A 23,704-nucleotide genomic window follows, 5' to 3' on the forward strand; every position below is an offset into this window, starting at 1 on the left:
GGCTTTGCTTATTTATGCAGCAGAGTTATTTGGTCCAGATTTTGTGTGAAACTGTTCGTATGAAACATTTCTACATGTTTGAAATGTGGCATATATGCTCATTGATCTCATTAATTTTGATATTTTGCCCTCATTCGCTCACCTGATATTAGGAATTTGGGAACATTTGGGTAAATGCAGTACAACAATTGACAAAATTGTGCATTGGTTTTGGTGATATGTAGTGCTGGGATGGCAGTAGCAGGAAGTAGCAAGTGTTTTAGGAAAAAAACTTATTGTACCTGTCTTCTATTAATATGCAAATACTCAAATCCACAAAGGAAAGTTGCATAAGAAATCAAGAAAATAGGGTAGCATTATGAGTACATGCAGGATGCTTTTCTTTTTTCTCTTTCTTTTGTATTTGAGAGCAGTGGAGTTTGAATTCAGGGTCTTGCACTTGCTAGGCAGGCACTTTACCATTTGAGACATTCCTCTAGCCTTAGTTATTTTTTTGAGTTTTTGCCCTGGACTGGGCTCACACCCTGACCCCAGCTTCCTGCATGGTGGGTTCCCAGGCATGCACCATCATACCTGGCTTATTGATTGAGATGGATTCTCACCACCTTTATTTCCTGGGTTGGCCTCAAACCTCCATGTCCCTATCTGTGCCTCCTGAGTAGCTGGGATTATAGATGTGTCACACCACATGATGCTTTTTTTTTTTTTAAGACTATATTGCTTCTATTTTTTCCCCTGGTTATTATACTTAAAACAAATGGCATACAGAATCATATTTCATAAGTTTATATTCTCATGGAAAAATAAAGAAGGAATGAATAAACACAGCAATACAACAAAAGATTTTTTTAAAGCCTATTAATTAAATATCTTCTAGAAACATAAAAAAGGTGTATTTATATCAAAACATATTTTTACTTCTTGACATTTAAAAGTGCATATAAACTTTTATTTCTCCTAATCTTGTTTCTTGTCTCATAGAAGAAATGGCAGAAATGGAGTGCATTTGAATATTTAGTTGAATTTTATTCCTACTATTCTCCAGTCATTTTCTACCAGAATTATCAATGATCTTACCTGATGATTTCCAACACAAATTGAAGTACAGTAGAAACAGTAGAGATTAATCAGCTTTTCCAACAATGTCTTTCCAAGGAGGACTTAAGTGTAAACTAGGGTTTCTTAGAGTAGGTTGCCCAGAAGCTCAGTCAGAGGCATAGACTTTAAAATGTTTACTCAGTGGAAAATATTGTATGATTAAGACAAAAATGCTGAGTTAAACAAGCTAAACTACTGTTTGAACTGTAAGATTTCCATGAAAATTGCTCTACTGATCATTAGAAAAAAAGAGATAATTTATTCTGTAGTAATTGCCAAAATAATTTGAATACAGTTATTTCTTAATGGATATATTATTTCTCCCTGCCTTCCCCAGACACATTTAAGAAAATGCAATTGTTTTGGATAATAAGTTCCATTTTAGGGCTACAAAACAAAGGTAGTACTTATTTGGTAGAAAGGAACCTATTCACCATGGGATTTTTCCATCAGAAAAATGAAAAGGTACCTAAGAAAATTTGGTAGTTTACAAAGACTTGTTAAATAGACATGGTGTTTAGGGGCATCTAGTGCTAGTGATAGACATTTTGGAGCATCAGTATTTGTGGCTACTAAATACAGAGGAAATGTTTAGATACTAGGTATGGGGGACTAAACCATGGAAAGAGAAATCTAAGTCTAGTATGTTGGAAAACTTCAGTATTTAACAAACATGAAGAGGGGTGTCAGAGAGAACCTGAAAAGGCCTTTTTTCTGGCTTGTAGAGAAGACTAAATATTATGAAAATAAATTTGTAATTTATCCTAAATAGCAACTTGATATCTGGTGACACGATGGAGAATGATACAAAGAAAACAAGCAAATATTTACAAAAGTATCACTGAATTACAAGATTTTTATGCTTGTTTGTAACTTTTCTATGACCTTTCTTAATTTGTCAAATGAAATGAAAGCTAAATAACACGTTTTCTTATCTAAGCCATTTTTATGTTTATGATTACCTGTATGTATATAATACGTTCATGAATCCATTAAACTGTTTTTACAATCAATTATCTAATGTAGTAATGGGGCCATTTTTATGCTTTGGCAGTTAGATGTAGTAAATAATATATTCATAAAATTAAAAGAACTTCTTAGTACTTACACTTTATTCATCAGTTTAAGCTTTTTCAATGTTCACACATTTCCAAAACTGCAGAATAGTATAATGGATCCACCAGCACTTATCATCTAATTTCAATAGTTAGTATCATATTGATATGTAATAGTTTAGAATATTCCCCTTCATAAATTTTCTACTTTGAATGTTTTCTTGAAGAAGTTGTGTCACAGTCACAATTTTCATAAAGTACTAACATTTTGATTGCATCCTCATTTTGTAGCTTAACTATTTTATTGGCTATATTTCACCTATTGTCATATATTTTTATATATATCTCTGTATATCACATTTTTACTAAAAATTGTTACTTTGATCTGTTGGGTTGCCTCTAGGTCTTTGCTTATACATTGGACTTCTTTTCAGTTTTTGGTCAAATTAACTCTAGTGGTAGTAATTTAATGAGCAGCTACATAGAAATTAGCTTGCTCTTCTTTTTGAGTTATTAGCAAACATTGATTATTATGGGTCTATTATTTCTTTAGGTGTTAAAAATGTAATATTCAAATTTTTTATCTCTGATTTAATCAACACACTCAACCATGCTAAAATGAAAAACTTCTCCCTACCAACAATTTGGTCACTCCAACACACAGGGTAGATAGGAAGAGTAGGGTAGATACTGGATTTTTCAACATATTTATCAGGTTTTTTTAAAAAGTTATACTTTAATAGTTTTAGAATTACAGATATCTTGCAAAGGCAGTACTCTGATTTCCTTAAATACAAACCTAGCTTCTCCTTTGATTACTATCTTAAATTAAGATAGTATTTTTATTACAGCTAACAAATTAAGACCATATATTATTATTAGCTGTACTGTATGTTTTATATGAGTTTCCTTAGGTTTATTTTAAATTGTTTTCTCTATTTCAGTATAGTATCCATGATTTTATGTAGGGTACACATCACACTTATTCATTAGGTCTCCTCAGACTTACAATTGTTGTGACATTTTCTTAGAATTTCTTTGTGCTTCTTGATGAAATTTACAGTTTTGAGGAATATTTGTTATGAACAGATTGGGTTATGGAGTTTTGAAGGTAGACCACAGAGACAAAGTAGCATTTGATAACATCACATTAATGTTTCATACTTCCATGTGACTTGTTGCTAATGTGGATATTGGTTGCCTTGCTGTGGTAGTATTAGGTTTCTCTACAGTTTTCTCTTCCCCTTTACAATAATCTAATAAATCACTCTTTATCCCATCCTTAAGGAATGAAGCATTATGTGGCCCATCCTTGAAGGCAGAATATCTACATAAATGTCCTGCAAAGGAGATTTCTCTCTTCTCACATAATATTTGTTCAATCATTCATTTAAATTAGTATGGTCTTGAAGACCCTATATAGGAAGATCCAAGATGGCGACTGGGACACAGATGCAGACTGAGAGAGATCCGTGAATTGGGGACCTTGCTGAGATGCTGGAAACACGCTTGGCTGAGGTAAAGCACCAGGGAGAGCTGAAGTTCGGTTCCCTGAACCCCTAGCTCATGGAAGGCTTCTCCATGCTACTATTTACTGAAAGAGCACCTGAGCTGCTGCCCACCAGGCCTCCACCCCACAGGCCTGCCAATTCCCTGCCCTGCAGGCCTGCAGGCCCACCACTCTTCCAGGACCCATCCCACAGGCCTGCTGGGCCACCACCCCTCCAGGCTGCCACCCCACAGGCCTGACAGGCCGCTGCCCAGCAGACCTGCCATGCACACTGCCCATTGGCCTGACAAGCTGCTGCCCTGTCAGACAGTGTCCACTGGCCCACCAGGCCACCACCCAGCAGGCCCGCCAGGCTCCTGCCACCCACCCACTGCCCACCACAACAGGGCTCCAATAACACCAGATACTGGATCCAAACCTGTCTAGGAGACACAGACAAACAGGATGGGATGCTAAAAAGTGTAACACCAGAACAATTGAGAATGTAATTCTCCAGTTCCTGAGCTGGTGATTTTTTTTTTTCTTTTCCTTTTGTTTAAGGATTTGACTGTCTTGTTCATTGTTTGATCATCTACCATTTCTCCCTGTTGATTTCTTTGGTTCTCCATTTTTTTCTTTTTCTTTTTTTTCTTTTCTATTTCTTTCTTTTTCTTTTTTTTCCTCTTTCTTGGTTTTGTTACTTTTACTATTGTAACTCAGCTAATAATAAATTATACATAGTCCAGAGACAGAACAGTACCAAGTGGAATAATGGAAAGATGAAAAAGGGATGGTAACCATTTTATCCCCAAAAATAAATTAGTACAAGATTCAGAAGGAAATGAAGAAAACAGATACCCAGATCAAGACTCCAACCAAACAAAGATAAACTATACCAAGGAACCCAATGAAGCCTACAAGAACACTCTGAAGGGAGAAATCCTGCAAGTAATCAATGAGAATTTCATAGAGATGTTACTAGACATGGTTAACCCAAATGTACAGGAGGCACTCAAGAAATTCCAAGACACCAAAAATAAACAATATGAGAAAACACACAAAAAAATAAATGAACTCACAGGAGCCTAAATAAACACCAAAGTGAAACAGAGAACACCACAAATAGAAAAAAAAATGAATTAAGGATGAAATCTGATAATATGAAAGAGGAAGTGACCCATGATATGGAAAACCTCAGAAAAAAGAATGAAACAGAAATACAAAGCAAAATGGAAGGCCACTCCAGCAGAATAAAACAAACAGAAGACAAAATCTCAGAACTTGAAGATAATATGGTAATTAAAGAAAAACTGAAGAACTATTAATAAAACAACTCAAGACCTGTGAAAGGAATATGCAAGAACTCACTGACTCCATCAAAAGACCAAACCTGAGAATCATGGGCATTGAAGAAGGAGAAGAGGTGCAAGCAAAAGGAATTCATAATATATTCAACAAAATAATAATAATTTCCCAAATCTAGAGAAAACTGTACCCATTCAGGTACAGGAAGCCTCCAGGACACCAAACAGACTTGACCAAAATAGAACTACCCCATGACATATTATCATTAAAACAACAAGCAAAGAAAGTAGAGAAAGAATGTTGAATGCTGTAAGAGAGGAAAAAAACAAATAACATGCAAAGGTAAACCCATCAAAATCACAGCAGATTTCTCAACAGAAACCTTAAAACCAAGAAGAGCATAGAGTGAGGTCTTCCAGGCACTGAATGAAAATAACATCAATCCTAGGATACTCTACCCAACAAAACTATCATTCAAAGTAGATGGAGCAGTAAAACTTCCATGATAAGCAGAAACTAAAACAATATATGACCACCAAGCCACGACTACAAAAGATTCGCCAAGGAATTCTGCACACAAAAAGTGAAAGCAAGCAAAACCATGAAAGGACAGGCAGTACCAAACCACAGTAGAAGAAAAAGCAAGAAAGTAGAGAGTAACTTGATTGAGCTGCATACAATTAAACCCATAAACAACAAAGACAACTAAATTACAGATATCACCACATACCTATCAATACTAATACTGAATTTTAATGGAATTAATTCACCCATCAAAAGACACAGAATGGCAAACTGGATTAAAAAGGAAGATCCAACAGTCTGCTGCCTACAGGAGACCCACCTCATCAACAGAAATAAGCACCGGCTGAGAGTGAAAGGCTGGAAGAAGATCTACCAAGACAATGGCCCCTGAAAACAGCCAAGGGTAGCAGTACTTATCTCAGACAAAGTAGACTTCAAACTTACATTGGTCAAATAAGATAAAGATGGACACTCCATACTAATAAAAGAGGAAATACACCAAAAGTAAATAACAATTATCAACCTATATGCACCCAATGTCAATGCACCCAACTTCATCAAACATACTCTGAAGAACCTATAAACCTATATAGACTCCAGCCCAGTGCTAGCAGGAGACTTTAATTCCCTCCTATCACCAATAGATAAGTCATCCAAACAAATAAAGAAATTCGAGAACTAAATCACACAATACATCAAATAGACCTTCCAGTTGTCTACAGAATATTTCATCCAACTGCTGCACAATATCCATTCTTTTCAGCAGCTCATGGAACCTTCTCCAAAATTGATCATATCTTAGGGCACAAAACAAGCCTCAGCAAACAGAAGAAAATAGAAATAATCCCATGCATTCTATGTGACCACAACACATTAAAACTAGAAATCAACAACAAAAAAGTAACAGTAAAAAACATGCAAGCAGTTGGAAGCTAAACAACACATTGCTCAATCATCAATGGGTCATTGATGAAATAAAAGATGAAATGAAAATATGACCTACCAGAACCTATGGGACACAGCAAAGGCAGTCCAAAGAGAAAGTGTATAGCAACGAGTGCATATATTAAAAGGTCAGAAAGAACTCAAATCAATGATCTAATGCTACAGCTCAAACTCCCAGAAAGAAAAGAACAAGCAAATCAAAAAACAAGCAGAAGGAAAGAAATAATTAAAATAAGGTCTGAAATCAATGAAATAGAAACAACAACAACAAAAAAACCCTACAAAGAATCAATGAAACAAAGAGCTGATTCTTTGAAAAAATAAATAAGATTGACAGACCCTTGGCAAACCTGACTAAAATGAGGAGAGGAAAAAATCCAAATCAGTAAAATCAGAAATGCAAAGGTGAGATAACAACAAACACTTTGGAAATCCAGGAAATCATCTAAGACTACTTTGAGAGCCTATACTCTAATAAATTTGAAAATTTTGAAGAAATGGACAGATTTCTAGATACTTACAACCATCCAAAACTGAACCAAGAAGATATTAAACACTTGAATAGAAATATAACTCAAAACGAAATTGAAGCAGCAATTAAGAGTTTCCCAAAAAAGAAAAGTCCAGGACCTGATTGATTCACTGCTGAATTCTATCAGACATTTAGAGAAGAACTAATACCAACCCTCTTTAAACTCTTCTACAAAATAGAAAGGGAAGGAACACTGCTTAACTCTTTTTATGAAGCCAATATTACTATCATGCCAAAACCAGACAAAGACACTTCCAAAAAGGAGAACTATAGAACAGTTTCCTTAATGAATATCTATGCAAAAAAACCTCAATAAAATAATGGAAAACTGAATCCAACAACACATCAGAAAGATCATCCACCATGAACAAGTTGGTTTCATCCCAGGGATGCAGGGGTGGTTCAACATACATAAATCTATAAATGTAATACAACACATTAATAAAAACAAAGAGAAAAACAACTTGATCATCTCAATAGATACAGCAAAAGCCTTCCAGAAGATCAAACACCACTTCATGATAAGAAAACTAAGAATAGAAGGAATGTACCTCAACATTGTAAAGCGTATGTATGATAAACCTACAGCCAACATACTTAATGGTGAAAAACTGAAACCATTTTCCCTAAAATCAGGAATGATACAGGATGTCCACTATCCCCCCTCCAATTGGCATTTCTAGCCAGAACAATTAGGCAAGAAGAAGAAATAAAAGGAATACAAATAGATAAAGAAACTATCAAAATATCCCTGTTTGCAGATGATATGATCCTATACCTTAAAGACCCAAAAAACTGTACCCCAAAACTCTTAGACACCATAAACTGCTACAGCAAGATGGCAGGATATAAAAATCAACTTTAAAAAGTCATTAGCTTTTCTATACACCAACAACGAACAAACTGAGAAGGAATATATGGAAAAAATTCCATTTACAATAGCCTCAAAAAAAGGCAAATACCTAAGAGTAAACTTAACAAAGTATGTGAATGACCTCTACAAGGAGAATTACAAGCCCCTGAAGAAAAAGACTGAGGAAGACTACAGAAGGTGGAAAGATCTTCCATGCTCATGGATTGATAGAATCAACATAGTCAAAGTGGCTATGCTACAAAAAGCAACTTATATATTTAATGCAATTCCCATCAAAATCTCAATGAGTGTCATCACAGTCACTGAAAAATCTAAAAGTTCATTTGGAAACACAAGAGACTGCAAATAGCCAAGGCAATGCTCAGCAAAAAGAGCAATGCTGGAGGTATCACAATACCTGACTTCAAACTATATTATAAAGCAATAGCTACAAAAACAGCATGGTACTGGCACAAAAACAGACATGAAGACCAATGGAACAGAATAGAGGACACGGATATGAATCTACACAATTGTGCCCACCTCATTTTTGACAAAGGGGTCAAACATATATGATGGAGAAAAGACAGCTTCTTCAACAAACGTTGCTGGGAAAAGTGGTTATCTGTCTGCAAGAAACTGAAACTACATCTATGTCTATCACCCTATTCTAGTATCAACTCAAAATGGATCAAGGACCTTAATATCAGACCTGAAACTCTAAAGTTAGTACAGGAAGGAGCAGGAAAAACTCTGGAAGCCATAGGTATAGGCAAGTACTTCCTCAATAGAACCCCAGCAGCTCAGCAATTAAGAGAAATGATGGACAAATTGGACTTCATAAAATTAAAAAGCTTCTGCACAACAACAGAAATGGTCTCTAAACTGAAGAGACCACCCACAGAGTAGGAGAAAATATTTGCCAGCTATACATCAGACAAAGGACTGATAACCAGAATATACAGGGAACTTTAAAAACGAAACTCTCCCAAAATCAATGAACCAATAAAGAAATGGGCAACTGAACTAAACAGAACTTTCTCAAAATAAGAAATTCAAATGGCCAAAAAACACATGAAAAAATGCTTATCATTTCTAGCCATAAAGGAAATACAAATTAAAACCACACTGAGATGCCACCTCACCCCTGATAGACTAGCCATCATCAAAAACACCACCAACAACAGGTGTTGGTAAGGATGTGGGGAAAAAGGAACCCTCATACACTGCTGGTGGGAATGCAAACTGGTGCAACTACGTTGGAAAAATAATTGGAGGCTTCTTCAAAATCTAAACATAGATCTGCCATCTGATCCAGTAATCCCAATCCTGTGGATATACCCAAAGGAATGCAACACATGTTACTTCAAAGGCACCTGCACACCCATGTTTATTGCAGCACTATTCACAATAGCCAAGTTATGGGAACAGCCAAGATGCCCCACTACTGACGAATGGATTAAGAAAATGTGGTATCTATACACAATGAAATTTTATGCAACCATGAAGAAGAACGAAATGTTATCATTCGCTGGTAAATGGATGGAATTGGAGAACATCATTCTGAGTGAGGTTAGCCTGGCCCAAAAGACCAAAAATCATATGTTCTCCCTCATATGTGGACATTAGATCAATGGCAAACACAACAAGGGGATTGGACTTTGATCACATGATAAAGCGAGAGCACACAAGGGAGATATGAAGATAGGTAAAACACCTAAAAAATTAGCTAGCATTTGTTGCCCTTAACGCAGAGAAACTAAAGCATATACTTTAAAGCAACTGAGGCCAATAGAAGAGGATCAGGAACTAGAGAAAAGATTATTTCGAGAAGAATTATCTTAGAAGGTAACACGCATGCACAGGAAATCAGTGCTAGTCAGCTTCCTGTATAGCTATCCTTATCTCAATTAGCAAAAACCCTTGGTCCTTCCTATTATTGCTTATACTCTCTCTTCAACAAAATTAGAGATAAGGGCAAAGTAGTTTCTGCCTGGTAGCGAGGGTAAGAGGGATGGGGGGAGTGGTAAAGGAGGGGGTGGGGGGAAGGGGGGGAGAAATGACCCAAACATTGTATGCACATATGAATAAAATAAAAATTTAAAAAATCATATGTTCTCCCTCATATGCGGACTTTAGATCTAGGGCAAATACAGCAATGTTGTTAGACTTAGGTTACATGGCAAGGGGAGAGCACATACAAGAGGTATAGGGATTGGTAGAAAACCCAAAGCATGAATGCGTTTGATGTCCCCACTCCAGAGGAACTAATAGGAAACCTTAAAGTGACAGAGGTCAACAGGAGAAGGGGATCAGGGACCAGTGTAAACATCAGTTAGGGATGAATCAACCTGGGTTGTAACATATTTGTACAATAAAGCAATGCTAAGAATCTCTCTTTATAGCTATCCTTAACTCAGCTAGCAAAAGTTTGTCTTCCTTATTATGCTTATGTCTTCTCTTCAACAAAATTAGAGATAAGGGCAGAAGAGGTTCTACCTGGAAGCGAGGGGAGTTGGGGGAGGAGAGGATGGGAAGGGGGCGGGGGGACAAATGCCCCGAACAGTATATGTACATGTGAATAAATGAATAATAAAAGAAAATAAAATGAAATAAAAATAAATAAATAAATTAGTATGGTTTCATTGATATTTATGGATTTATTGGATTTTATTTAAATCCTCTTCTCTTTCTTCACTGGTGTGTTACTAGGGTGTCATTGTGTCCAAACACTCTAAGATGACCTAAGAAATGCACCTGCATAGGTTAAACTTCATAACATATATATAAATATTGTTACATATAGAAGACTGTCTTTTTTCATCCAACATGAATCATTATCGATGTGTCTAACCATAATTCATCACCACATGGCTTTATTCTGGCAGACTACCCTTACCTACTTGTAACAAGGAGAACCTAGCTTTCAGCAAATGTCATCCATTTATTTCTCTCTCCCAGCTGTAAGATGTCAATTTATTTTTAATAGTGGATTTATACCAGCAGTAGTTTTTAATTTTCATAATGTTCAATATTATTTTTTAAATGTATTATGCTTTGTCTGTTGTATTTGAAAAGTCATTGCTAATTTCAAGTCCAACTAGTTTTCTGATATTTTCTTTTAGGAGAATCACAGTTTTGTGCTTTACATGTCTATGTATAGTGTATTTTGAACTGTGAAAACTGTATGTTATATGTCTATATAGATAGATGGGTAGTTGGGTAGGCAGACAGATGTATAGATTGGTAGGTAGACTGACATCTGCTTGTACTAATAGCATTCATTGAAAATATTATAATTTCTCCATTGAATTCCTTTTGGACTCTTTCCAAAGACCAGTTAGCCATATTGGTGAGGCTCTATTTTCTCTGTTCCTTTGATCAATGCATTAATTCTTTCACAAATACTATGCTCCCTTTCTTGTAAGTTTATAGTAACTTGATAATTGTGTAATTGCTCCAACTTTTCTTCTTCAGTATTGTGTTGACTTTTTTGTGTCTTTTAGAGGAAAAATTTGAGTAATGGACTCAGAATGAATCCATATAAATTACCAAAGAATGCATAGTGACCTAAGGAATAATCACCTCACCCTACATTTTCAAATGACTGTCAAAATACCCAAATCACTGCAAGACAGGTTTATAGAGACAATATACCAATAACTTCAATAATTTGAATATCATATTTTCCTTATGGTCTTATGATATTTAGGGAAAGAATAGCAGAGTATTTCTGATGTTAAATTGTGTCTTGGTGAAGTATTTATTTTAAAGAGGTAAGTAAACAAGAGATCAGAAAACAATGAAACCAGAAATTTAAACTTTAAAGAGAAGAAACCCCTATGTATTCTCATGAAAATAATAAAAATTTCTTTTTCAAGATATATAAAATGATTTAGTGAATATACTTTATTGAAGTTTTCCATAGGGAAAGGAAATATCAAAAGTACCATTAAAGAACCAATTAATAGGCTGGGAGCATGACTCAAATGGTAAAGTGTCTATTTAGCAAGCTCAAAGCCCTGCATTCAAACTTTAATATCACCAAAATAACAACAGCAAAAAAAAACCCAAGCAGTAACAACAATAACAACAACAATAGTTAATCATGTACACTGACCAAACCAAAGCAACCTTGATGCCTGAATGGACTCCAATGTTTCATATTCACTTGGCATCAGGTCTGGTTCTATTTTGGGTCTCACAAAAGAGAATAGCAAACCCTAATCTCTTCTGCTACTCATAGAAGTGATATTATCAATAACTTAATTGCCTGTCAGTGTTAAACCAAGTAGTAGAAATTCTTTTGAAATCTGATCTTACATATCCCTGATGTGTAAATGATTTTTCTAAGTATCTTAGGTTTACTTTTTCAGAAGATGGAACTGATAGATGTATTTTGAGTTTACTGAGCTTCTTTTCACTGGATAAAAACTTAAAAGGGATTTCTGTCAAAGAGAAAAAATGATTTACTTCATTTGATGTGACTATTTCATCTGTTATAAAATTAGGTTGCAATAATTCAGCTCTTAAAGGGTCTTCTAAATGAATCGGGAAGTTGAAAAGACTATTTTTGCAATTTTATTTCTTAGTTCTGATTTCTTAGTTTTTTTATTAAGGCAATTTGAGAAGAGGAAAATGATAAATTCAATGACAACATTTATTGGAGTGAATGTTACTCTAATCGGTGATAGGAAAATGTCTCTGAGTTGTTAGCACTTTAGCTGATATCAACTATAAATGTAAGTTTTTCAACATTTTTAGGCAGACAAGAAAGATATACTTTATTAAATAAATTCAACAGAATTAATAAGGACTCACTACAAGAGAAGCATTCTAATAGATGCTGTGGAGATTATAACGAAAGAAGAGATGCCCACAAAAATTTCACAATCAAGTCTACACCAATGAAGAAGTTTTGCTTTCAATAAATGACTATACAACTTATTCCAACATGAAACACTATTTCCAAAGTTTTGTTATCATTTTAGTAAAAACAAAACTGTGAAGGACAATCAAATCAATTAAAAAATTAAGTCTGAAATAGTTCTCAAGGAAATAAAAATGACCAATAAATACATGAAGAAAGTTTCAACATACTTAGTCTGAAAGGAAATGCATTTTAATGTACATTGAGATTTAATCTCACTTCAGTCCATATAGCAAGCATCAAAAAAGAACAAACAACAAATGCTGGTGAGGATGAAGGGTAAAAAGAAACCTTATACACTTTCGTGGGGGAGGGTGTAAATTAATGCAGCTATTATGGAAATCAGTATGAAATTTCCTCTGAAAATCAAGAAGTATCACCACCATATGATGCTGCTATATCACTTCTGAACATAACCAAAGGAATATAAATCAGTATATGATAGAGACACCTGCAGATCCATGTTTATTGCAGCAGTATTTACAATAGCCAAGCAATGGAATCATTTTAGGTGTCTATGGATGAAGAAATGAATGAATAAAGAAAACATGGTATATATACACAATGGAGTATTATACAGCCATAAAGAAGAATGAAATTATGTCATTTGTACGAAGATGAATAGGACTGGAGATCATCAAGTTAAGCAAAATAAGCCATACTCAGAAAGAAAAATATCCATGTTTCTCCCATATACAGAACACAGACACATCTAGGTAGATGATATGACATAAGTGTAACAGGAGGACTGATTGGGAGGGGAAAATAGTAGAAGGGGGAAAGAGTGGGTGATGGACAATAAATATCATAAAAACAACATGTTTGAAAGCAACATAATGAAACCCAGTATAATTGAAAAAACTAAATCTGAGAAATTTTCCTTTTGGTTTGCATATTTAGGGTGCTTCAAAATATATTTCAGAATAATAGGGCCAGGGGAGATTGCTCACATCTCTAATTCCAGCTATTCAGGAGGCAGACATCAGGAGGATTGTAGTTTCTGGCCACCCTGGGGAAAAAAAAAAGAACTTACTGAGACCCCATTTCAACCAATACTTGGGCATGATGGTATACACCTGCCATCCCAGGTATGTACCAGGCCTAAATAGATGCATCACAGTCCAGACCAAGCTGAGCATAAACAGAAGATTCTATTCCAAAAATAACTATAGGAAAAAGCAATGGGGTGTAACTCAAGGGGTGCAGTGTCTTGAGGCCCTGAGTTCAATCCCTAACACTATCAATGAAGGAATAAATAAGTAAATGAAATGAAATGAATGAAAATCAGTGTGACCAATTCAATTAAGAAGAAAATATACAAAATTCTCCTATATGAAAAGTCAATATATATATATGTATATATATATATACATATATATATATAATGAAAATATCCATTAAGGAATTAAATAAATAAAAGTTTTTCCCTATTTAATTCCTGAAATACATGAACTTGGTAAATGTAGTGAAATAATTCTACAGTTCAATGAAATAATATGTCTATCTTTTTAATTTATTGTCATGTGGAATTACCTTGATGCTCCCCACATCAAAATAATCTGTTCAGTCATAGTCACTTTTTTATTTTTTGATGTGATTGATGTGGTATCTTATTATAACAAACAAAACATTTTTTTCTGTCTCTTTGGTATCTGTTTGCAATAGGCTTGACATAAAATAAAAAACATTATAAATAGGAATTAATGAATTTTTAAAGTAAATACAGTGATATAACTTAGAGTCAAACTAAAGAAAAACACTGTGATCTTTTAATAAACACAGCAAAACACTTTTGATCTCCTGAGTTGCCCTTTATAAATTCATGTCTGGGCACTTAGATTCTGTATTAGCAACTTCAGTTTTTTATGGGCAGACTTTTTATCTATGGCAATTAACGTGAGAGTATTGAACGTAATCTTCCAAAATAAGATACTCTTTTTCTTACACTGTCTTCCTGATGTACATCAAAAAATTTACCTTTTCCTCAAATCTTGTTCGAGTAGTATTTGATTTAGACAATTTTCTCTTACAATTATGCAGAGAAAAGTGAACACTTTCTAATATCTTTTGGGCTCAAGATATTGATCTTGGAAATTTCTGTAGTACATTAGACTTCTATGGTTTTTATTCCTCTCTTATCATATTTCTAAACTTATAATATTTTATCCTTTAATATTTAAAATGTATATATTTCCCATGGAGTCCTTGATTAAGTTATTGCACTTAAGTTATTTGACTTCTTTAAGGTAATCAGCTATCTGCATGTTTGGGTTTCATGTCTGTAGATCCAACCAACCGCAGATGGAAAATATGTGATGAAAAATTGCTTATGTACTGAATGTATAGACTTTTTTAAAAGTATAAAACAGAAGAGTTTATTGAGATAGAAAAAGGTAAAGTGGGAGAGTAGAGTCCCCCCAGAGTTGGGGGAGGGTCCCTAGAGGGTGTCTCGAACATTTAGGCTTTTTCTTGATATTATTTCCTAGACAATGAGATATAAAAACTAATTATATAGTATTAATATTGTATTAGGTATTCTGGGTAATCTAGAGATAATTTATAAAGTATATGGAGAATGTCCATAGGTTATATGCAAATGGCATGCCATTTTATAAAAAAGACTTTGCCACCCTCAGACTTTGGTATCCTTTCAGTAATGGAACCAATACCCATCCCCAAAGATACTGAAGGTTGACTGTTTTTGTTCATATAAAATTTATCCCCATCATACATATATATCTGTGTATATATATATATATATATATCTGAATATATCAATAGATAGATGATAGACATATATAGATACATATGTGCTATAGGAAAGTAGTATCTATTCTTTCTGACCATAATTTAATGATAAGAAATATGACTTTTGAGTTTCTTAGGGTAAATTAAAAAATATTACTTTATAAAAGTACAATGAGAAACATAAGAATGGATATCCTGTCATCAAAGGCACTTGATTTAAATAGTAAGGTTAGGAACTGTTTCATTAAGTCCTACACAGTGAGGAGTTCAACTCCATCTTAAAATTCTGTGTGACATTTCAGATCTGATCACAGGCCATTAAAAAGACTTTGCCTATCAGAAATTATGAGGAAGCATTGCCCTCTCCCCATACTAGTTGTGTTGTACTAGTGTTTTGTGGCCCCTAACACTTACACTGTCTTCTCAATGACATGTAATGAAAAACAGGGAGTTGCAATGAAGGATTCAGCCTCCCTGCCTGGCTATGCCTTTATGGATATTTTAGCATATTCATTTGCCTTGATTTGGAGACATCTTAATTGGACATTGAGCTGAAGCCTCCTGGCACCTCTGCTGGGACCTCGTTATGAAAGGGAGCCAAGTTGAAGAAACTCAAGGGTATTTTTCCTTAGTTCTCACTCCATATTTTGAATATGGCTCTTGCTGCAGTGATATCAGTCCCATGTCTTTTCTACCTGTTAGGCTCAGGTCGACCTGAGCCTAAACTGAGGCCATTCCATTAGGGAAATGGAACTTCCTACACCCTAGCCCATCACAGTAGTTGTTGGAAGGCCTGACAGTTACTTCTGTCCCGCCTTGTCTTTAACCGTGAATCTGACATCCAGAAGTTCAGAGTGCTTTTGAGTTTGGTTGAGTTCCTGACACAAGCAAAGCATACATGAAAAATACCCCAGTATCTACTAGAGAAGTCAGGGAAAATGCAAAAGGATGGAGGATGAAGGATAGGTATAGGCAGGTCATCAGCCAAATGCATGAACAAAAATCCAGCGATCCTGAGACATGAGAAGGTAGTGAGAACAGGATCCTGGCTCAAATGAAGGCTTTATCGTGTCTTAGCTAGATATGATAAACCAGGTAGGGACAGTTTTATGTGAACTACAATTCAAGAAAATGCAATTCGTTTTTTCAGCTACAATGATGATGTAATAAAATTTGTGTCTTAGATGCTGAGCTGAATATTAATTGTGGATATGCTCTTGTGAATGATATTGGAATATCTTTTAATAGCTAATGATCCATGGGGATAATTTGTGTTTAAATAAAGGCTAAAAGCCTATCCTACATGTGACATACTAGATACTTTAGCACTACTATGGGGAAATAGAGGTATAAATGACTAACTTGGGAAAGATCAGGGAATATTTCACACAGCAGATGATGCATAGGCTGAAATTTGAGAATATGTTGAATCACAGAAATAGGATAAGAACTTTTGAATGAATATGCTTCACTTTAGACCATCTTTAAACTTTATTTCATCTTCAGAAACTGCAGCTCACTACAGTTGTACAACAAAATATGTAAATCAGAGGACTGTGCCAACCAATGTAACTACCAAAAAATCTGATTGCTAACAATAAATCTCTATATTTATAAAGTTCTGGTTGGTACTTTCAGAAAAGCATGAATGGTATTTTATTACCTCACCTCACTTAACTCTTGTTAACTTTCTACCAATTTTCAATAGGCACAGTTCACTTTGACCAAAGCAGGTTAAACCAAGTTATAACAGAAACAATATTATCTTAACCATTCTGTAGTATTTGCATTTAATTAAAAAAATTTGCAATACATAGTTTAAAAATAAGACATAGACATTGTCAACATTTCATTTATAATAAACTACATACAATAGATACTCATTTTCCAGACACTTGCCTAGGTTCATTGTTTTTTCCTTGTGCATGCTGATTGCAATTTGATTCTGCCTTGCTTCTAAAATTTTGTCACAATCTAAATTTTGTTATTTTGTATTCTCCAAAGCAGAACAAAAATTCTGAAGATGATTTTTCTGGAAGCATTTGAGATGTTCAGAATGAACTGTCCAGTACAAGTCTATTATTTTTCGCACTCTAGTTTGACAATAAATTTTTAAATGATACATCTTTGTCCAATGTTTACAAAATTTGAACTTGTTCTGTTGATTTTTATATTATTTAAATTATCCCAAAGAGAATGGTGAAGAGGGTAAATTCAAGTATGATATATTTGATATATTGTTAAAACTTTTGTAAATGCCACAATGTACCCTAACCCAGCACAACAATAAAAGCAATAAATAAAAAGGAAAGGTTGAAGGAGGCTAAGTGTAGTGGAAATATTCTGTACACATGTATGAAAATGGAAAAATGAGTCTGTTGATACCATTCCAGGAATGGGGGAAGGAGTGATAAAGGAGAATGATGAAAGGGTGAATTCAACTATGATTTATTGTAATGACTTTTGTAAATGTCACAATGTACCTCCAGAATGACAATAATGAAATAAAAAATAGGAAAGGATTCAAATGAAAAAGAACTTCAAATGAAAATGGATTTCTTTTGAGGTTTCCTCTTAAAATGTAAAGAAGAATAGGATATGTTTTTACTGGAGCATGGGTTACCTGTCATGAGAATTTAGGACACTGTGCATACTCTTCAGCATCTTCCTTAGAGACAGAAGGTTAACATTTAATCTAAATAAACAGATTATATATATTTCTTTATATATGTCTCTAGTTATACTTATCATTAAGTTTCAAACTCTCATTTATTTACCCTTGTTCATGTTGCTCCCCATAGCTGAAAGGCTCACCCACTCATCACTTTGGGAAATTACTACTCATTTTTTGCAATTCCAGAAGAAACAATTCACCTGGAAATTATTTTCAAATTATTAGTCACTAAAGAGTGTCATGTGCACCTACATTTTTAAACAAATATTAATCATAGATAACAATTATTGAGCACCCTGTTGTTATATTTGAAGCTCTGTTTTAAGACATTTATAAGTATTGATTTATTTCATACTCTTACTCTCTTATGAGAAAGGCACTGCTATTTTCTTCCATTTTATAACTGTGAAAAGGCATGTAGAGTCTGAATAAGTTGCAGATAGTCACATAGTTATTATGAAATGTGAGGATTCAAGCTTAAACATTCTGGCTTCACAAGTCTTGTTTACAGAGTATGCACTGAGTTTTTCTCAATTAGAAGATATTGCACCTCAATTGTTTTTAGTCACAATAACAACAATTATTGTGACTAACTTTATGCACATAAAATTAGAACTATGTATTTTTCATCTTTCTACTCTTAATATGAAAGACAATGTCAATAATACTATTCATCATATAACTTTTGAATAAATAATTGAGACTTCCAATAGAAATATTTTATTCATTTGGAATTTAGAGAGCTAAATATATCAGACATCTTTTAACGCAGATGGTTTTAGTGGAAAATAGGTGAACTCTGTATATCTCTTATAGTTTAGTCCTGCTGTTTTGAAGACATGATGAGATTTATTTCTCACCTCAGACTAGTTCAACATTATTTGGCATTTGATTGTGCTTTCTTCTTGCATTAATAAATCATAGAACGGACAACTGATATATCATTGAATAAATCCAAACTTTTTTTCTTTTCTACCATTCTATCTATAAAGTTGAAAGCGTTGGTTGTCTAGTTCATAAAATTTCCCCTGGATGGATAGGTTACAGCGACTCCATAGAATCAATGTCACACCAACCATGTGGGTTGATGGATTTTTTTCACATCAAACTGTCATCTTGTCTCTGCTGTTACATTATATTTGCTACCTCAACAGTGACTCAAATAGTTATTTTTTACAGCTGGTGTCCCACTACAAAATAACGCAATGTATTTTTGACTACTCAGTTAACCATTTACTGATATCCAAAGGATTCGGTTTTTCATTCTAAATGTAACTCCAAAAATGGTCTAGATTTTTTGTTGTGGCACACATTTAAAAATGGATTTACACATAGGAAACTTACTGTGTCCAGAATTATTTTAGCAGTCAGGGCTGACTTATTGATGTAGCGGTTTGCTTTCCTCTCATTTATTTCTGTATGGCAGTTACCAAACAGCTTAATGAGATGATGTTTTATAATGACTGCTTCCACGGATGCTCCATGAGTGTGAACTAAAGTGGATTTTCTTTTATGTGTATGTGTGTGTGTGTAGGCCTGTGTGTTCACAGAGAGGGAGTCACGTGCATATTAAAAATAACTCACACATGCAGTTTTCTATAAAACTAAGGATTTGTGATTTCTCAGGGATTCTTACACATTCTGGGGGACCACCTCTACTCTGAGACTAGAATGCTGTGTTCTTTCTGGTATGATTAAGAGGTTAATCTGAAAAGAGCATGTAAAGGACAGTCTAAGCAATAAAAATGAATTAGGAATTGATAAGAGTTAGGCAGGATTACTGTTGGGAGATACAAAAATAATAAAGACAAGAACACTAACAAAAATGTAAAATATTAATAAGATTTTCTTTAAGGAAAAAGGAGTTTATATGTTATTGCAAATCTATTCAAGGATTTTATTTATTTATTTTTTTGCTGTACTAGGATTTGAACTCAGGGCCTTGAGATTGCTAGGAAGGCACTCTAACACTTGAGCTATATCCTTTTGGCTTTGGTTATTTTTCAGAGAGGGTCTTGAGAGTTTTTTCCTTGGGGCTGGCCTTGGACCAAGACCTCCTACACGTGCTAATTAGTGTTACTTAATAACACTAAATTACTAAATTGAGTTAAGGAATAAAGTAGCAGGAAAAGAGGAAAATCTCACTGAGCTTTTGTCCTGTGCATCTGGGTTAGAGGGACTCATTGACATAATGCAAGGAGATGCTTAGCTCTTTTCATGAGAAGAGGGAGGCAGATATGGAGTAGAGAATTTCTCATGGCATGAAGAAGTTAAGATGTTTATTATATATAGGGATTGGAAGATGACAAGGGCTCCTGGAGCTCAGGGGAGAGATTTGACTGATGGTGCAGCTCTGCAAATCACAGGTGGTTACTGAAGTACTGGGGGTGAAGTTCACCATGAGTCTAAGAGTTGCAAATGTTCAGTGAAGTAGGTAAAAATTTCAGAAGAATAAAAGCTGCACTCTGCACTCTGAACTCCCCAAAGCTCTCCACACCACTCACTCTTTCTTGCCTCTTCACTCATGAGGATGTATCGCTGTGCCTTGAAAGCTGCCACTCCTTTATCTGCCTGGTGCCACTGTCCCATTTTCTGTCTGATATCCTCCTCACTGGTATTACCTGATTGGATATGAGGTGTGAGTTGGCACAAGGTGTCCCAAGGTGGTGCAAAACCAGCTATGTTCAATATTTAATTTTTTACATCCGTAAGCACCTATGAATAACAAGTTCAAACGTTAACCTCTCAGCTTCTCAGGATGCGCTTTGTTGCTTGAGCAATTTATATGCCTAAACTTTTAGTGAATTCTTTTATATCCACTTATTTGCATGTCTTTTATTTCTGGTTTAGAAATATCTTTGTGGATTACTTTTAGCCTTCCAAGAAGCACATTCCAAAATAGGATTACATATCCCAGATGTTTATAGGTGGGCAGTTGGGGGTGGGGAGAGCTATGAAGGATAAAGTACAAGGAGCTAGAGAGAGTATATTTAGACCATGAAATGGGTTTGACACTTATGAAAGGAGAGAAGGTGAAAAAATTAATAGAGTAAGTGAGGTTCTCAATGAAATTTTCAGGAAGTCTTCGGTGACTTTGGAGTACACATTATGCTAAGTTCAAACAAGCAGCAGTGTGATTCAGAAAGGACAAGTCATCTTAACTTCTTGTCTGTCACACGTGGCGTATAAACACTGCTTGGAATAAATCCGATGCATAATATTTATTATATAAATTAATTATTGGATTGAATGGCAATGACAGAATGATATAGTTTTCATGCTTTATTTTTATAAAAAATAGATTTTATTTGCTTATTCTTTAAAGTCAAATGCATATTGTAAAGGAGAGGTAAACTGACTCTTAGGAAAACTTTGATTTCATTAAGATCTCACATGCATCAGTTGAGATTGCTAGCCATGTAATACATATAATTGGCACTTATGTTTCAGCATTCCGTCAACATATTTTAGCATGAATACATGTGCATTTTTTCCTTTTCTATTCCTTTATACACTTAATTAAGAATGCATGGTCATCTTCTGCTATCTCATGAAAATAATGAAATGTTTTTGTCATTTTTGTTAATTATTTATATATTCCTTTTACAGGAGGAAAATTAGCCACAAAATAACACCATTATCATAACACAAATGTCAAACACCTATTCCTTCAGATGGAATTAGTGTTTGAAATAAACAAAAATACTCCCAATTATTTTCAAGAGTTTCTAATTAAATGAAATCCCTTTTATTTTTTTTAATAATGCAGGCTGATGGATTTTAAATATTCTTTTATTCCTCATTGAAATGATGGCTGGGTTTAAAATGTTCAAGTAAGTTGAACTTGATTAAATTAAAAAATCATGAGTTATTCCATATGATTTAAATTTTATTTAAATACTGTCCTTAGTTTTGAGTGAGGTAGAACCATTACAATTTCTCTGTGTGGAAATATTGTATGAAATTATCCTTCCTACTACCTAAAACTCCCCTCAGGCTTTTTGTGTATATGGTCATAATGTACTTTGGGTTTTAAATGCATATATTTCTAAACGTGAGGTTATTTATAGATAATTAACTATGAGGCATTTTAGAAGAGAAAAAGAGTGATAAATGATTATTAAATTAAATAACAAATGGTGTTTAATTTTTTTATGTGGGAGACATCAGGAATTTGTGCATCATCCTTGCACAGGGACCATGCTAATCTTCTCTGTGTCATTCCCTTTTTAGTATATGTGCTGCCTAAGCAAACACGGGTGTTTAATTATTTTAAAACAATTTTGCTTTCCTTTTGCATGCTTATTACAAATTTTAAGTTAAATGCCTCATGTTGAAAACAAAATACAATTTTGAGTAAGTTCAAAATTACAGATATCATTTAAATAAAATTTATTTAAGCAGGAGATGAAGTGACATTTTACATTAAATGGGTATGGACATTAGTTTTCTACAAAGTATCACAAACTGAGTGGCTTAACACCACAAAATTGGGGCTGGTGGAGTAGCTCAAGTGGTAGAGTGCCTGCTTAGGAAGCATGAGGCTCTGAGTTCAAGCCCCAGTGCTGCCAAAAAAAACCCCAAAATTTATTCTGCCAAATTCTTTGAGACTACAGGTTCAAAATCAAGGTGTCAACAATGCTGTCTCTGTGAAGGCTCTAGGGATGCTTTTCTTTGCTTCTTTCTCTCTTGTAGTGGCTTTGGATCACCTTGTCATTCATTGGCTTGTTGATACCTCACCGTAATCTCTGCCTTTGTCTTCAAATTATCCCTGTCCTCCTATATCCCTTACCATGTCTAACTCTGGGTCATTTTTTTTCTTTTTATAGAGCTCACTCTACTTTAATAAGAACTTTCCTTAACCTAATTACATTTGTAAATGATATAGATGCTAGGAGGGAAGAATGGGTGATGACCATGGCATGGATGTTGATTAGGAATCACATCCTGGACTGCTAACAGACATCCAAGACTTGTGACATACAACAGTCTTGCTGATACATAGCCCCTGGAGCCCACAGAAAATAATAGTCCCAGTCTGGCCATCTAAGACCAAAAACTACCCTTGTTTGACATTTGGGAAGCTTTATAACATATAACCCAACTTTCCAGTATTGACCCCACCATGTCCTAGCTCCCCCCAAATATTTGTGGTCTTGGGACCTCTAGTGCAACATCCCTTCTTGAGCCTGCCCACCCTACCATCTGGAAAGGGCACTTTTTTTTTCCTTTTACATTATGTTATATTAATAAGCCTGCTGCTGCTAAATCTCCTCTGTGTTCATCTTTAAATTCTTTCTCTGAGAAGACCAAAACCTTCCAGCCTCCAGACTTGATGTGATTCAAATCTGGTACATATTTGGCAGTGTAGAAGAGTTGAGGAGATGCTAATCAGGAACAGCTGACTTTGTCCACTTTTGAGTCGGGGAGGCCTGCCTGACCCTTTAATGATATGAGGGAGACTGCCATTTTAGTTTTGCTCTCTCATTCTAGACTATCATCTTAGAAAACTCACACAACAGTGGGAGTTTGCTCCTCCTCTCTTGTGTG

General features: G+C 34.7%; 1 non-coding gene across 1 annotated transcript; it reads right to left on the minus strand.

Annotated features, from left to right (window-relative positions):
- Positions 1 to 22,304: 22,304 nt before the first annotated feature.
- LOC141423604 (U6 spliceosomal RNA) lies at positions 22,305 to 22,411 on the minus strand. Its single transcript, XR_012448448.1, has one exon. It is a non-coding gene; the product is annotated as a U6 spliceosomal RNA (small nuclear RNA).
- Between the last annotated feature and the right edge of the window lie 1,293 nt (positions 22,412 to 23,704).

This window comes from Castor canadensis, chromosome 5, assembly GCF_047511655.1.
Source record: "Castor canadensis chromosome 5, mCasCan1.hap1v2, whole genome shotgun sequence".
NCBI classification, from domain to species: domain Eukaryota; kingdom Metazoa; phylum Chordata; class Mammalia; order Rodentia; family Castoridae; genus Castor; species Castor canadensis.